General features: G+C 29.3%; 1 long non-coding RNA gene across 1 annotated transcript; it reads left to right on the top strand.

Moving 5' to 3' along the window:
* The first annotated feature begins 2,030 nt into the window (after window positions 1-2,030).
* On the top strand, window positions 2,031-2,937 carry LOC104713972 (uncharacterized). The gene is made up of 2 exons (XR_755700.3): window positions 2,031-2,309; window positions 2,426-2,937. It is a non-coding gene; the product is annotated as an uncharacterized LOC104713972 (long non-coding RNA).
* Window positions 2,938-6,573: the final 3,636 nt, after the last annotated feature.

Raw genomic sequence — 6,573 nt, 5'->3', positions numbered from 1 at the left:
TTTCGTATAAATGTTTTTTCTTTTCTTTTTTAGTTTTTTTTTTTTAGTTTCTGGGAGTATATAGTACTATAACAAAACAATAATAATGCGACTTTTAGTGTATCAAAGTCAATATATTGGAGTCTTCTGAGATAAAAACGCGTTGTTTAGTTATTGAGAGATATTATTATCATCGAACATTGCATCTTCAAAGCTGCCCAGCTGTTTTTGGTAAAGATCCACATCCTTCCTTCATTTCTTGGCTCTATATTAAATTTCTTGGCAGTATTCCTTCGTATGCATAAACCCCAAACTAATGGATAGGAAGATTTTATTTTAATTATTATGTATCGGGAAGTTCGGTTTTGATGCCGTCGTAGTTGTGTAAATTTCTGAAACTAATCATTAATTAAATTCTCTAAACTCGATTTAGAAATATTTAAATTTCAATTCTGCTCAAATGCAAGAAATTTGTCAACGACGGTGGCAATGAGTTAGGCAACTTTTATATGCGTGATTAAGTTATAATATAGAGTCAATGTTATAGTAGTCAATTATCTTCAAATCTCCGTCATTCCACCTAAATTAAGTACTATAGAGTCAATGTTATATTCAATTATCTATCTTATTAGGTATGGAGCAAGTTATTGGCTATTTGACAATAATGAGCAAATGTAAATGACTAAAAAAAAAGAACTGCATTTTGTTTTTGGAGTTTGTGATAATTTATTCAGTTATTATACGTTTATAGATATATATAGCGTTTCTTTGTAAAATAGTACAACTTAGTTGGATTTTTAATATATTTATTATTTATAATTAAAAAAATTAATGAGTGTTATTATTTATGTAATAAAAAGGATGTAAGATAGGTGAGAAAGTAAGGTATATCGGTATAGTGTAGTAGTGTAAAATTACAAAATGGTAGTTACAAAAAAAAAATATCAGTACAACATATTTAGTATACAAAATAACAAAAGTATAAATAGTATTATTCCATTTATATTAATTGTATAATATATCATCTGTACGAATGAAAATATGTATATATATATATATAAGTACATTAAATGAATTGTGCAAGTTAAATTTATGTATTATTATTCATTTCCACACTTAATAAGTTGTATGAATTACATTTGTACAACTAATGAGTTGTACAGATAAAAATTCTAAAATTTATTTCATATGTTAAAAACAAATTGTCAAACAAAATGCATATTCAAATAATAAATGTAAAAATATAGAATTTTATATACCTAAAAAATTTTAGAAAATAAATTTATATTGACTAATATTTTAGTTATTAGATTCAAGGGGTAATGTAATGAAGACAAAATATATATATAATTTCAGTGGCATAATTGTAAATAAAATAATTTGTTAAAGGTTAGGAAGTAATCCAAATAGTAGAAAACAGTCACTACAAAAAAAAGTCTATGTTGTATCACTTAAATTGTATCACAAAACTAAATGATATAATATTAAATTATTTATTGATAAGTGAAGCAAATATATATGACTTAGCATCAATTATTATAACAGATATTATAATTATCTATTTTGGCATCAATTAATTAAAATTGATTTAATTTCTATTATATTGTGTCACTTTTATAAAATTGATGTCAAATATAAATTTACATCATTTAGATAATTGATGTATCTATTCATATTTAGTAAAATCATTTTTTTAAACGATACAAAATTTACATCAATAAAAACTGATACTAAAATAAATTACATTAATAGCATTAATAAATTAAATTTATTTTTGACAAAATTAAGGTAATTTAGAAGATAGATATAAAAAAAAAAAATTAAATCCTAATATTATTATAAACGAAAATTACATGCATATCTAATAAAACTTTTTTTTTTTTGTATGTATTGTTTCTTTATCTTCAGATTATTACAAATCTTAGCTAACCTAATAATTGAGTTTCTCATTTACAAACGTAGATTGTTTTAGATACTGATTAAAACAAATATCTATATATAACTGTCAACGGAATGAATTTTCCTTTTTAAAATATCAAAATATAAGATCTGATTTTGTTTATTTTCTCACCCAAGATTTTTCTTATTTGCCCACAACCATCTTAATGTTACATGGAAGTTATCAATTGGTCCAAAACGAATAATTAGTCTCACACAGTCACACCTAATGACACATTCACTCACATATATCTCGTCGAATTGTGAATCCCACCAAAGTGTGCCCTGCTTTTTCCTCGACTTTCCACTCACTTTCTTCATATATCTCTCCTCTCTCTCATTGTCTCTCTTACTTTCGTCTCAATGGCTTCAGCTACTTCCGTCATAGCCTGGTCATTACTCTCTTTCTCTAACCTTCTTTTACCTCTCTGTTTTCTCCATTTTTGTTTCTGACTTCTGCTATATTGCTCCTTCGTTTGATTTTTTTTTTTTTTTTTAATTTGACCAGGGGCTCAGGAAAAGACGGGCAACTAGGACTTGGAACCGATGAAAAAAAGGAATTGGCTTGCATCGTCGAGGCTCTTGAACCTTTCTCCAAAACTTATATTCTTTTGTTTATAACTTATTATCTCCAAAACTATTTCTTGTATCAGATCTCTCTCAGTTCTCTCTGGCCTCTTCTTTATTTTATTGTTCTTCAGTTTCCGTTTCATAACTATGGCTAACTGTTCAGTATTTTGTCATAACAATTTAGATTTTTTTTTTCTTTTTACTATAATCTAAATTTGCAGATAAATGTCTTCAACTACAATGATAATTCAAAGGTTCATAATCATGATCATGACTACAAGTAGAAGACAAGAACCAGAAGAAAAGAATGCAAGTTTTCAAGATTGATGAAAAACGGATGTGATCCTAAATTATGTTTGTGATTGTTTATTTCTATTATTTTTAGTGATGTATAGCAAAAATCTTTCAAAGATTTTATGACAATTGAAAAGGAGTGATTTTAGGAGAAAATTTTGACAAAGCAATTAATGGATGAACAGAAATTTCGGAAAATATTAAAACATATTTTCTTTTTGTTTTTAAAATAAATTATTACGTTCATTTTAGATTATTTTCCAAATGATACAAATATCACTTATCATAAATGATACAATTATTATAAGTATTTATGAAATTAAAACTAATATTTTTGAACGATTATTTATAAGTGATATAAATATTTTACATCACTTTTATAATTGAAACAAAAATATTAACATCATTTTTATTAACTAATGTGAAATTTAAATCACTTTTTGCAACCGATGCATATTAACATCGATTACAAAAATCGATACAAATATTTTGAATATTAACATCATTTTGAAATAAACTGATACAAATTATTTGCATCAACAAAATATAAATCATTCATTAAAATGATGCAAATTATTTTTGCATCACTTAAAACTGATGCAAAAATATAAAATAAATGATGTAATACCACACCTTTTTTGTAGTGAGTGAAAGTGTGTGTTTAGTCAATTTTAAATAGTAAATATATTAATTCTCCAATTAAGTTTTCAAAATATACTAAAATCTCCATAGTCTCTATATATAAACACACACATACATATAAATAGATGTAGTTTGTGAATGACTGAATGTACAATACGAATGCTTTACCATAAAATCATTTTTTTTGTGTAAATATTCATGATATAGCTATATTAAAAAATATTGTATAAACGAATTCTATTTTAACAGAAAAAAGAAAAAAAAAAAAAAAAAAAAAAAAACTCTCCCAGGCTCAAATATCGAGGCGCTTCAATCCGCTTACTGCTCCGACGCCGGCAGAGCTCCGGCTTGCCGGCGTCGGGTCTCTGGTCCTTTCCCGGCTGTTCTCTGCTTGCTTTGCTCTCTTTTATTTCTTTGCTGCCGCATGTCTCAATCAATTCACTCCGCTCTGATTCTTCCCCAACCTCTCTCCCCCCGTCGCAAAGCCAAAAAGTCAGATCTGCTCTATTTCTCGCCTTGACTGAAAGAAGAAGATCACGTTTGCGAGAACCCAAGATGGTGAGGGAAATCCTGCTCATATGCAAAACCCTTACCGCTGTAAAGCCTTGGTACCCCCGACTTCCGCCGACCCTGTTCCCACCAGTGTCCAGTGGCTCCAGCCGGAAAGTCTTCTCGTTGGTACGCCGCCACTCTACCGCCACCCCCGATTCAGCTGACGAGTCCCTAGGGTTTCTACTATTGGACCTGCTGCCTCTATTAGGCCCATTAACCATCTTTCAGCCCAAGTCCAAAACCAATGCGTTATGTGATTATCTGTTAAAGCCCAGGTCTGTGCTTTCATCATCCTTACGATCGTTTGTCTCTTGGAAACATCCGCTTAAATATGTTGAATCCCTGCGGCTGATTTCGGCTTGGTTTTGGCCTTATGATCGGTTTATCTCTCTGATCCACCCTCGACAAGGTTTGACTAGTGTCCAATACTCTATACCTAGTTCTGTGTCTGAAAGTTTTAAGTCAAGGTCCAACTCTTTAGCCCCGATTAGCTTTGCTTGGTCAAGTCGAGGATTCCTCGGTAGCAGAGCATTGGTGTCTTTAGTTTTGCTTGATAGTTTTAATTGTCGAGATCGTGTTAGTAGGTCTGCCCGGATGCTTGCTCTTCATATCTATATCTATGATTCTGCTCCGACAGCTTGCTTGAATCCCATGCTTAAACCCTTTGATCCCCTATATCACCTAACGCCATTAGATCGAAAGCTTAGGTTTATTAACTTGCTCCAGGACCAAACCGAATACAAGCTTTGTGTGGAACCCATTTACCTCCATTGCCATGTGAGGGATGATCCACCTGCTCTGTTACGCTTTGACTCCTAATCCCGGCGATCCCCGGTTATAGCTTCACCGAATCCTATGATTAAAACATATGATCCCCTGTATCACCTACCGCCTTTAGATGGAAAGCTTGGGTCTGTTGATCTTCTTCAGGACCAAACCGCTAACAAGCTTTGTGTGGAATTCATTTACCTCCATTGCCATGTGAGGGATGACCCACCTGCGTTGTTACGCTTTGAATCCCATTCACTGCGAGTCCCGTATATAGCTTCTTCCATAATCATGAGGTTTGCTCCTAAAAGCCTAAAGGTCTTAGATCCCATGCTTTTGTATCCTCTCATGTTGGCGAAAACCCCCACAAATGTTTCCCCCGTGGAACATCTTTATACAAGCTCCAATGCGTCTTCCGCAAGAGCTGCTTATGACTACCCGCTGGTTAAGGATCTCGTGAAGCCTGACTTCAAATACGAATCCACCTTGGCTCCAATAGATTTCTCAAATATTGTAAAATTGTTTCAGTTTTATGATCTCTTTGTTAAACTCATGGATCCCCTATCTTTAGCTCCTTTTGTTTACCCTGTTTCATGTTGTAAGAACTCACCTCCTGCTGGGGGTTAATTGAATGATATTTCATGTTTTGATCAAAAAAAAAAATATATTGTATCGCTTTTGACACCATTTTTAATATTAATTATGAAGAAAATTGTTTACTTTGTAATATCAAAATCATTAAGTTTAGAATGCATTTCCTTGTTGACAAAAAAAAAAAAGAATGCATTTCCTTTTTCTTGTCAACATTTTAAAAGCATTATTTGATGAGAATTTAGAAAAAAATTGTTTGAACAGAAACAATTTTATGGTCAACACGCACAAATAATTGAGCACAAGAAGAGTCAAGAAGACCCATGAGTTTCTGGTCCACCTTAAGACTTTGCATTTAAATTAAACTAGGATATATCCCGTGCTTCTCAACATTTAAAAAAAAAATTATAATATAATAATAAAAATTATTGTTTTATTTTTTGTTTTTAAATTATTTTGTTTGAGATAATATTTATTTTTAATTGTTATGTAAATCTATTAGTCTATTTGAATACTAATTATTTTAGAATATTATAGTATTTTACTTTTGACGTATTATTACAGTTTTATATTGTTTATTTGTTGTATTTGCATCATATTTTGTGAAATATAAAATAGTAATTTTAATATTATAATTGTGAGTAAATAAAAATTATTAATTTATCATCTATAGAAATTTAGTTTTACCAACCCGCCAATGTGGAAATTAAAACACACATTTTCATACATTGAGTAATATATCTTCGTTTTAAAAAATTCAAATCACAACATATGCAGAAAAAATATGCATTTTATTAATTCTAAATATTATATGAAAGTTCTAAACAATTTTTAAATAAAATAAAATAAAAATGATAGTAGAATCATAATTTGAAATCTTAACAAAATCTTCGAATTTAGTTATTAAAAATAATTGTATTGTATACTTGGATATAAAATCTTAGTTTTTAAAATTCTGATTGGTTTATATATTTTTAAAAAAAAATAATTAGTAATTTCGTCCATAATTTATTAGAGAGAAAAAAATATTTTTTTAGATTTTTTTTAGATTTTTAAATATTTGATATGTGAGTGTTTTTATTTTTAATTTAATTATATTTATTTAAATTAGTTAATTAAGCTTAATTAATTTTTTCTAATGGCAATTGAATGTAATTTTTTACACATTTTAAGTTAGTTTCATATTTGTACTTCTCAATTAATATAGTAGGATTATTATATCATAAATCGTTTATTATC

This window comes from Camelina sativa, chromosome 2, assembly GCF_030686135.1.
Source record: "Camelina sativa cultivar CO46 ecotype springtype chromosome 2, ASM3068613v1".
Taxonomy (NCBI): Eukaryota; Viridiplantae; Streptophyta; class Magnoliopsida; order Brassicales; family Brassicaceae; genus Camelina; species Camelina sativa.
The sequence above is the reverse complement of the archived record's forward strand: the minus strand, read 5'-3'. Positions and strand labels throughout refer to the sequence as shown.